This window comes from Tursiops truncatus, chromosome 19, assembly GCF_011762595.2.
Source record: "Tursiops truncatus isolate mTurTru1 chromosome 19, mTurTru1.mat.Y, whole genome shotgun sequence".
Taxonomy (NCBI): domain Eukaryota; kingdom Metazoa; phylum Chordata; class Mammalia; order Artiodactyla; family Delphinidae; genus Tursiops; species Tursiops truncatus.
Window position 1 is genome coordinate 46,106,276 of NC_047052.1, and position 11,566 is coordinate 46,117,841.

At 39.8% G+C, this 11,566-nt stretch overlaps 1 protein-coding gene across 3 annotated transcripts in view; it reads right to left on the minus strand.

Moving 5' to 3' along the window:
* Window positions 1-11,488, minus strand: part of FCGBP (Fc gamma binding protein) — an 83,557-nt gene extending 72,069 nt beyond the window's left edge. For 2 of the 3 annotated variants that reach the window (XM_033845232.2, XM_073795865.1), the window contains exons 1-4: window positions 11,178-11,488; window positions 10,956-11,048; window positions 8,729-8,854; window positions 4,613-4,740 (exon numbers count right to left, since the gene is read on the minus strand). The gene's annotated coding sequence lies outside the window, so the exon portion shown is untranslated. The other variant, XM_073795866.1, reaches the window with a different exon arrangement.
* Window positions 11,489-11,566: the final 78 nt, after the last annotated feature.

An 11,566-nucleotide genomic window follows, 5' to 3' on the forward strand; every position in this document is an offset into this window, starting at 1 on the left:
TGGGTAAAGGGGGTCAACTGTATGGCGACAGATGGAAACTAAATTTTTGGTGGTGAACATGTTGTAGTGTATACAAAAGTTGAAATATTATATTGTATACATGAAACTTATGATATAAACCAATAAACTATATTAAAAATTTTTAAATTAAAAAACTATAAGCTGTCTACAAGTAAAAGTATGGAAAAAGATATGCCACTCTAACTCTAATCAAAAGAAAGCAAGAGTCATCCTATTAATATCAGACAAAGTAGATTTCAGAACAAGAAAAATGACCACGGACATCATATAATGATACAAAAATAAATTCACCAAGAAATAGGATAAATTCATTCATCCTAAATGTGCATGCACCTAAAAACCGAGCTTCAAAACATCAAGCAAAAAACTGATAGAACTGAAAGAAGAACTAGACAAATCCACAATTATAGTTGGAAATTTCAACACCTTTGTCTCAACAATCAATAGTACAAGCAGACAGGAGATAAGCAAGAATAGAGAGGATTTGAACAATACTGTCACGCAACTTGACCTAATTGATATTCCAAAACATTACACCCAAGAATAGCAGAAAACACATTCTTTTCAAGTGCACTTAGAATATTCACACCAAGATAGACCATAGCCTGGGTCATTAAAAAAAACACCTTAACAAATGTAAAATAATTCAAATTATGCAAAATTATATACACATCAAAGTATACACATCACACATACACACAAATTATACACATCAAAGTATATCCTCTGACCACAGTGTAACTGAAACAGAAATCAATATTAGAAAGATATCTAGGATATTCTCAAATATTTAGAAATTAATCACACACTTCTAAACAATCCCTGAGTCAAAGAGGAAGACTTAAGAGGAAATAGAAAATATTTTTAACTGAATGGAAAGGAAAACATATAAAAATTTGTGGGTGCAATTAAAGAAGTTTTTAGAGGTAAATTTATAGCAGTAAACACATATATTATAAAAGAAGTTCTCAAATTGAACTCTCTACATTAAGATCCTAGAAAAAGAAGAGTAGATGAAACCCAAAGCACTGAAGGAAAAAATAATAGAGCAGAAATCAATGAAATTGAAGAGGGAAAAATAGTAGAGAAAAATCAATAAAACTAAAAAGTGGCACTTTGATAGGTTAATACAATTGATAAACCTCTACCTAAACTGACCAGAGAGAGAGAGAGAGAGAGAAAGAGAGAGAGGACAAAAATTACCTATATTAACAATGAAAGAGGAGGGACTTCCCTGGTGGTCCAGTGGTAAAGAATCCGCCTTACAATGCAGGGGATTGCAGGTAAATCCCTGGTCAGGGAACTAAGATCCCACAAGCCGCAGGGCAACTAAGCCCGCGGGCCACAGCTACTGAGCTCGCGCGCCTCAACTAGAGCCTATGTGCCACAGACTACAGAGCCCATACACTCTGGAGCCTGCACGCCACAACTAGAGAGAAGAAAACCCACATGCCACAACGAAAGATCCCACATGCCTCAACGAAGATTCCACATGCCGCAACTAAGACCCAATGCAGCCAAAAATAAATAAATAAATAACACGTATGCCACCATTAAATGAAAACTAGTTAAAAAAAAAAAGAATGAAAGAGGAGATGTTACTGCAGAACCTATAGGCATTAAAAGGATAATTAGATAATACTGCAAAAAACTCAATGCTCATAAATTTGACAACTGACATGAAATGGACCAATTCCTTGAAATACGTTAACTACCAAAACTCATCAAAGATGAAAATGATAACCTGAGGGCTCCTATAAGTATCAATATTAAAGAAATTGAATTTATAGTTAAATATCTTCCAAAAATAAATCTCCAGGCCCATGGTTTTACTGGAGAATTCTATCAAATATTTAAAGAAGAAATAACGTGAATTCTAAAAAATCTCTTCCAGAAAATAGAAGAGGAAGAAACGTTTTCCAACTCATTTTATGAGACCAGCATTACCTTGATACCAGAAACTGGAAAAAGACATTACAAAGAAAGAAAATTACAAATCAATATCCCCCATGAACTTAGACACAAAAATCCCTAACAAAATATTAGTGAATCGAATCCAACAATATATATAAAAAGAATAAATTTAAAAGGATATCATATAAAAAGGCCAAGTAGGGTTTATTCTGGAAATACAAAGATTGTTCAACATTCAAAAAGCAATCAATGGGGCTTCCCTGGTGGCGCAGTGGTTGAGAGTCTGCCTGCTGATGCAGGGGACACGGGTTCGTGCCCCGGTCCGGGAAGATCCCACATGCCGCGGAGCGGCTAGGCCCGTGAGCTATGGCCGCTGAGCCTGTGCGTCCGGAGCCTGTGCTCTGCACGGGAGAGGCCACAACAGTGAGAGGCCCGCGTAATGCAAAAAAAACAAAAACAAAAAAAAAGCAATCAATGAAATTCATCATATTAACAGGCTAGAGAATAAACACTGCATGGTCATCTCAATAGATACAGAAAAAACATTTGACAAAATTGAACATCCATTCATGGTAAAAAACAAACAAACAAACAAAAAACTTCAGCAAACTAGGAATAGAAACGTCCTTAACCTGCTAAAGGACATTTAGACAGATATTTAATGTTAGAAAGTCAGAATGCTTTCCATGTAATTTTGGGAACAAGAAAAGAATGTTTGCTTTACCATTCTTATTCAATACTGTATTGAGAGTCCTGGCTGGTGCAAGAAGGCAGGAAAAAATAAATAAATATACACATTGAAAAGGAAGAAATAATATTACTCAGCCATTAAAGGGAACAAAATTGTGCCATTTGCCGAGACGTGGATGGACCTAGAGACTGTCATACAGAGTGAAGTAAGTCAGAAAGAGAAAAATAAATATCATATATTAACGCATATATGTGGAGTCTAGAAAAATAGTACAGATGAACCTATTTGCAAAGCAGAAATAGAGACACAGACATAGAGCACAAATGTATGGACACCAAGAGGGGAAAGAGGGGGGTGGGATAAACTGGGAGACTGGGATTGACATATATACACTAATATGTATAAAATAGATAACTAATGAGAACCTACTGTATAGCAGAGTGGAAAAAAAAGAAGGTACAATCTGTTTGAAGGACATATATTAAATTAACCTTAAAAATGCATTCCAATATACAGTAGGTGCAGACAAATACTGTTTGATTCCACTTATATATACGAGGTACCTAGAATAGTCAAATTCATAGAGTCAGAAAGTACATTGGTAGATGCCAGGGACCCCCCTCGAGGGGGAGGGGGAATGGGGAGTTAGTGTTCCTATCTTTTTTTTTTTTTTGATGTGGACCATTTTTTTTTGTCTTTATTGAATTTGTTACAATATTGCTTCTGTTTTATGTTCTGGTTTTTTAGCCCTGAGGCATGTGGGATCTTAGCTCCCTGACCAGGGATCAAACCCACACCCCCTGCATTGGAAGGCGAAGTCTTAACCACTGGGCCACCTGGGAAGTCCAGGGGAATTAGTGTTTAATGGGGACAAAGCTTCAGTTTAGGAAGGTGAGAAATTCGGGAGATGGATGGTGATGAGAGTTGCACAACAGTGTGAATGTACTTGGTGCCACTGAACTGTACAGTTAAATATGGCTAAAATAGTGTTTTATATTATGTGACTTTTACCACAATAAAAATATATTTTAAAAAAGAAAAGGAAGAAATAAAACAATCTCGGGACTTCCCTGGTGGTACAGTAGTTAAGAATCCGCCTGCCAGATTTTGACAGATCAAGAGGAAATACACCCAAGAAGCCCCACCCACACCTGGGCCTGATTTAGACAATGAGATTATGGACTTTGAACAGATACTATGATGGGATAAGGCTCTTGGGGACCTTGGGAGGGGGGATGTATTTTGCATGTGGTAGAGACATGATAATTGGTGGCCAGAGGGCAGACTGTGCTGGACAGGTGACCCTCATGATGCTCCTGGTTTTCACACTCTTGTGTAACCACCTCCCTTTGAGTGTGGTATAGCCTGTGGCTTGTTACCAACCAATAAAATATGGCAAAGGGGACGGATGTTCATGATTACACATATATGATGATATGATTATGTTATTTAAAGTTACTTAAAGGCACAGTAATACCTGTTTTTCCTCTTTCCCTTGCTCTCTTTGAGGAAGCAAGCAGCCATGTTGGGAAACCCCATGTGATGAGGAACTATAGGCAGCCTCTGAGAGCTGAGGGTGGCCTCTGGCCAATAGCCAGCAAGAAACGGAAGCCCTCAGTCCTGCATCCCCAACGAACTGAACTCTGCCAACAACTCGAGTGACCTTGGAGCAGATCCACAGTTAAGCCTCAGATGAGACCACAGCCCTGGCCCTTATTGCAGCCTTAGAAAACCTTAAACAGAGGACCCAGTTAAACTGTGTTCAGGCTCCTGACCTGCAGAAACCATAAGATGAGGAATGTTTTTGTTTTAAGCTGCTAAGTTTGTGACAATTTGTTATACAGCAATAGATGATTAATACAGCATTTGCCTGACCCTGATAATGAGTGTCTCCTTAAATTTTGCGCCCTAAGCGCCCCCCCGTTGCCTCACCCTGGTTCCAGCTCTGGTGTGAATTGTGGTTTAGGATGTGTGCAAACACAGTACCTGAATGAGCAGTGTCATTGGGCCATTCTTATCAATTTCCAGGATCTCTCCATTTTTCGTTCCCACCAGGATATGTCCATGTCCCAAAGTGATGGCACGAATTCAAGGGTTATCTTCCAAAAGCAAGCCTGAGGAGGAAAAAATGCGTTTAATACTGCAAATGTTGTATTTAATATAATAAAAAATAAAGCGATTGTAATGATTAAAAAAAAAAAAAGTATCCGCCTGCCAATGCAGGGGACATGGGGTTCCAGCCTGGGAAGATCCCACATGCCGTGGAGCGACTAAGCCCATGTCCCACAACTACTGAAGCCCGCACACCTAGAGCCTGTGCTCCACAAGAGAAGCCACTGTAATGAGAAGCCCACACACCACAACGAAGAGTAGTCCCCCGCTCACTGCAACTAGAGAAGGCCTGAGCACAGCAACGAAGACCCAACACAGCCAAAAATAAATAAAACTAAAATAAAAATAAATTTATAAAAAAAAGGAAAGAGGGCTTCCCTGGTGGCGCAGTGGTTGAGAGTCCACCTGCCGATGCAGGGGACACGGGTTCGAGCCCCGGTTCGGGAAGATCCCACATGCCGCGGAGCGGCTGGGCCCGTGAGCTATGGCCGCTGAGCCTGCGCGTCCGGAGCCTGTGCTCCACAACGGGAGAGGCCACAACAGTGAGAGGCCCGCGTACCGCAAAAAAAGAAAAAAAAAAAAGGAAAGAAAACAATCTCTATTCATTGATGGCATGATGTGTAGATGATCCCAAGGAATCTACATAAATAATCTTAAAACTAGTAAGTGATTTTGACAAGGTCACAGGATACTGTGCAAGAGTAAATCATATTTCCATATACTAGGACCCAAAAATTAAAAATAAAAAAAATTTTAAATACCATTTGTAAGATCATTAAGTATATGAAATACATAGGGATAATTCTGACCAAACATGTATAAGATCTGTACACTAAAAATGAAAAAACAGTGCTGGGAGAAATTAAGGTATACCTAAATAAGTGGAGAAATATACTGAGCTCACAGATTGGAAGATATAATGCTAAGATGTCAGTTTTCTCCAAATTAGTCCATAGATCCAATACGTTCCCAAATCCAATCCTGTAAGAATTTTTTACAAAAATTGAAAAGCAGATTCCAAAATTCTTATAGAAATGCTATGTATGTAGAATAAACAAAATAACTTTGAAAAATAAGGATGAAGTTGGAAGACTTCCACTACTGAACTTTAAGATTTATAAAGCTATAGTATAAAGCTTAAGACAATGTGGTATTGGTGTCAAGATAGAAAAATAGATCAGGAGTAAAAACAGTCCACAGAGAGATCCACACATGCATAGTCAATTGAATTTTGACAAAGTTTCAAGGTAATTCACTGGGAAGAGTTTTTTCAACAAATGGTGCTGGAACAACTGGGTATCTATATGCAAAAACATAAACTTTGATCAACACTTTGCACCATATACAAAAAACAACTCAAAATGAATCACAGATCTAAATGTAAAATATGAAACTACAAAACTTTTAGAAGAAAACATAGAGGAAAAATCTTTGTGAATTTCCATTAGGCAAAGATTTTTTAGGCAAACTGAGAGCATGATCCATTAAAAATTTGATAAAGTGGATTTAAAAATCAAGAACATTGGGCTTCCCTGGTGGCGCAGTGGTTGAGAGTCTGCCTGCCGATGCAGGGGACACGGGTTCGTGCCCCGGTCCGGAAAGATCCCACATGCCGCGGAGCGGCTGGGCCCGTGAGCCATGGCCGCTGGGCCTGCGCGTCCGGAGCCTGTGCTCCGCAACGGGAGAGACCACAACAGTGAGAGGAGGTCCGCGTACCGCAAAAAAAAAAAAAAAAAAAATGGGCAAATGATTTGAAGAAGCACTCCACCAAAGATGTATGGATGGTAAGAAAAAAAATGGCTCAACACTGTTAGTCACTAGGTAAATTCAGATATAAACTATACCTGTTAGAATGTCTAAAATTGAAAAGACTGATTCAAAAGTCAGGGAGTATTTGGTGAGGATGTGGAGCAATGAGAACTCTCACACTGCTAATGGGAATGTAAAATGGTGCAACCACTTTGGGAATCAGTTTGGCAGCTCCTTAAAAAGTTAAACGTACACCTACCATATGACCTAGCCATTCCACCCCTAGGTATTTACCCAAGAGAAATAAAAGCACACGTCCAACTTGTATATAAATGTTCATAACAACTTTACTTGTAATAGCCAAAGACTGTCAATCAATACAATGGAACACTCAGCAATAAAAAGGAATGAACTGTTGATACACACAATAACATGGATGTGAGAATAATGCTGAGTGAAAGAGTGCATACCATATGATTCCATTTACGTAAAATTCTAAAATGTGCAAATGAATGAGAGTTTTCGGACGTGGAGGCAAGGAGAGGGCAGGAGGGAGAGAGTACAAAGGGACGTGAAGAAAATTTTGAGGGTAATAGATATGTTCATTATCTTGACTCTGGTGATGGTATTGCGTGCACATGTATGCCAAAACTTATCAAATTGTATACTTTGAATATGTGCAGTTTATGGTATATCAATTATACCTGTTTTTTTAAAAAGCACTATTTTAAATAGCTTGAAAAATTGTATTAGGTATAAGTCTAGCAAAATATGTGCCGTGTCTGTATACTGAAAGGGACAAACACTAAAGAAGGAAATCAAAGAAGAACTAAATAAATGGAGAGACATACCACTATTATGAATGGGAAGACAATATTGTTAAGGTGCCAGTTCTCTCCAAATTGATCTATCGATTTAATGCAATCCAAATAAAAATCCCAGTAGCAGTTAAAATAAACAAATTATATAGACATATGTATAATATACATAAGTTATGTGTATAATATGTATGTGTATACACACACACATATATAAGAATGAACATATAGAGAAAAAGAGAATGATAAAGCAAATGTGTTCAAATATTAACATTTGGGGAATCTGGGTAAAGAGTATTTACCAGTCTGAGAAGTTTCTGTAACTGAAATTTCAAAATAAAAGACTTTTGAGAAGGGTTTATACTGTATTGCTTTGTTGTCTATTTTTTTTGGGTGTTACATATTTTGTGAACATATGGCATATCATTAAATATTCTATACCACTTTTTAAAATTGTGATAGCCTATAATGGATGGATGGTTTAAAGGTTATTTAACCAATCATTTATTGTTAGACATTTACATTTGCTCCTTCCCAGAGTTTAATACTTACCTAAGCTTTACTCCATATTTTTGCTGCCTTCTGAATAGTTCAGACCCTTCCCTCCACTTCTACCCCGGGACTAAGTAAATCTCTTCCTTCCTGGGCCTTTGATAGTAATACTGGGGACAGGATATAAACCTAGACCAGGTGTCATCTATCTACTATACGAAGCCCCCAGATGTGTTTTATTTGGCTTGCATGGTGTTTTTGTGTTTGAATTTGTTGTCAACATTTAAAAATTAGAAGACTTCACTTGACAGGGACTTCCCTGGAGGTCCAGTGGTTAAGACTTCGCGCTTCCACTGCAGGGTGTGCGGGTTCAATCCCTGGTCCGGGAACTAAGATCCCACATGCTGCACAGTGCGGCCAAAAAAAAAAAGGACTTCACTTGAAACTCTAGATTCTTGACTTCTGTTGAAACACCAGATCTGGCAACAATAGGCCAACACTCTGGCATGGCTATTGTGGCTGGAGTTGAGTTTCAACCACTCTCTGTAGATGAGGAATAGGTTCTCTGCCAGCCCAGCTATCTTTACAGACCTGTCTGCTGGCTCCTGTATGCACTTAGCCTCACCCAGGGCTCTAAAGACACAGATTCATGAACCCCCTCACTCAAAACAAGAGCTGCTCAGGACTTCTGTTAGAAGGCAGTATAGTCGAGAGGAAGAAAGCCCTGGCCTTAAACCAGGGGAGTTAAATTTTAGTCAGCTGGGCTGGTCCTGGCTTTCATATGCCCACTGTGAAATGACCTAGAAGTGTGGTTCTTAACTGCGAGATGGAGGGGAGAGTCATTATGATAGGGTGCTAGGAAAGGTGGGTCTAGCTTGAAAAATCTCCCTAAATGATTTGATGTCCTCCTTTTTGAAAACAACTGGCTTACCTGTCAAAGATCATCTGCAAATCCAAATGATAGGCTCTGGATTTGAATGCCAGGTCTACCATTTACTTGCTGTGTAATCTTGGGCAAGTGACTTCACCTCTCTGAGCCTGGTTTCTCATGTAGGACCTGAAAAAGAAAGAAGACAACAGCTCCCATTTCAAATCCCACTTGAATCTGAGATTAAATCATGATATATATAAGACACGCATGAGTCCCTGGCACAAGGTAAGGACTCTGTATAAGTGGTTACTTTTACTACCCCCTAAGATTGTTGTGAAGATTAAATGAGATAATGAGGTAAAATGCTTAGCAAAGAACCAGGTACATGGTCAGTGTTCAGGAAATGGCTACTTATGATTATTCTCCATAAAGATTCCAAAGGGATACATTGATTTATCATTGCCAAAGGTAGCAAAGAGAACTTGGAGACAATTTGACTGGGCTTGGGGGAATAACTCATAGACTCTAAGACTCAAGTAGAAATCTGGGATGCCTTCTGGGTGTTAGACAGAGATATGAAAGATGGAACTGAGGGTTGTCAATGCAGAGAAAAAAGGAAGGACTTGTTGCCATTGTTTTCCCTTTTTTGTGGAAATAAAAACACTGGGACCTTAAACTAGGAAGACAGGGACCAGATCTGATTAATCTCTGGGTTCCCCCTGTGTAGGGCTGACACTGAGCAGGAACCACTGACTTTCTTTGACTTAGTGGAAGTGACTTTCTCTTGTCTGAGCCTCAGTGTCCTCATCTGTAAAATGAGGAAACGCAAACCTACCCCTGAAAGTGTTGTAAGGATTCAGAGATCACGGTTTGGATATCGCCTGGCTAAAAGTACTCACACAAAACGGTGTCTAGTGTGACAACCCACCACACACCGCTGAGAATGGCGGAAAAACATTTTTTTTGCATTCTTTTTTAATATTCTTTTCCATTATGGTTTATCACAGGATACTGAATATAGTTCTCTGTGCTATACATTAGGGCCTTGTCGTTTATCCATTCTAAATGTAATAGTTTGCATCTACCAACCCCAAACTCCCAGTCCATCCCCCTCCCTTCCCCCATCCCCCTTGGCAACCACAAGTCTGTTCTCTATGTCTGTGAGTCTGTTTCTCTTTTGTAGACAGGTTCATTTGTGCCATATTTTGGATCCCACTCATAAGTGATATCATATGGTATTTGTCTTTCTCTTTCTGACTTCACTTAGTATGATAGTCTGTAGTTGTATCCATGTTGCTGCAAATGGCATTATTTTGTTCTTTTTATGGCTGAGTAGTATTCCATTGTATATATGTACCACACCTTCTTTATCCATTCATCTGTCGATGGACATTATGTTGTTTAGGCTATTGTGAATAGTGCTGCTATGACGTAGGGGTACATGTATCTTTTACAATTATAGTTTTGTCTGGTTATATGCCCAGGAGTGGGATTGCTGGATCATATGGTAATTCTATTTTTAGTTTTCTGAGGAACCTCCATACTGTTTTCCACAGTGGATGCATCAACTTACATTCCCACCAACAGTGCAGGAGGGTTCCCTTTTCTCCACACCCTCTCCAGCATTTGTTATTTGTAGACTTTTTAATGATGACCATTCTGACCGGTGTGAGGTGGTATCTCATTGTAGTTTTGATTTGCATTTCTCTAATAATTAGTGACGTTGCACAAAAAAAAAATTTTTATGACAGACTGTATCAAATGTATGCTCCACTGGTGGGAGTGTAAGTTAGTACTATAGTTTGACAGTGTCTGCTAAAGCTAAACACATACCTGCCCTGGAGTATATTCCCATGTTTACCAAAGAAATGTATTAGAATATTCATAGCATCAGTATAGCCCCAAACAGGAAAATATCCAGTTTTAGGCATATTCACACAATGGAAACCATACACAAATGAAAATGAAAGAACTATCCCTACACACAATATGAATCTCACAAACATGTTAAGTAAAAGAAGGTAAAAACACAGTACACACTGTATGGGTCCCTAGAGAGTTTGAAACAGACAAAGTAATCCATGCTGTTAGAAATCAGGTAAATGATAACTTTCAGAGGGGATGAGGGTGGCAGAAAGAGCATGTGCAGAGCTTCTGGGGGCTTCTCTGTTTGGTTTTTTGATCTGAGTATTGGTTATTTGGGTGTGTTTACTTTGTGTAAATTCGTTGAACTGCACACTAATGATATGTATACTTCTCTGTACTTATACTTGAATAAAAAGTTTACTTGACAAAACTGTAGCTGGTGTGATGAACAGCGGTCAGAAGAACAGGCTTTGAGGACCGACAGATCTGGGGCCCCGCGCTCTGGTTTCTTTCCCTGTAAAAGAGGGAACATAATGTCTGTCAAGATTCGATGAGGTGAGCATGTAAGACTTAAGCACAGGGCCTGGTCTATATAGGCCTGCAGTTCTCCTGCGTGACCCAACTCCTGGCACCGCTGCCTCACCTTCTCCAGCCCTAATGCGTGGGTTCTACTTGATTCACGGTAATGAAGTAACCGGTAATGGCAGGCTTGGGGCTCCTCACCCCCGGGATGGAGCCCGGTAAGAAGTGTCATTCTCAGGGGCAGCCCCCGTCTTCCCGCCCCCGCGCGGGGGGCAATCCTCGGCTGCAGCCTACTTGGAAACCCCCTAAAAGAGCCCCTCTGCGAAACCCGGCCAAAGGCAGCTCCAGCCCCGCCACTAAAGATAAAAGAGCACTTTGCCATCAGACTCTGACAGATCTCTGGGAAACTCTTCTGGTCAAAGAGCAACGAGGGCAGCGCGCCGGCGAGAAAACCCGAGAGCGAGAACGCCGTGCGAGACTGCGCCAAGGCGCGCTATTGCACACGCGCAC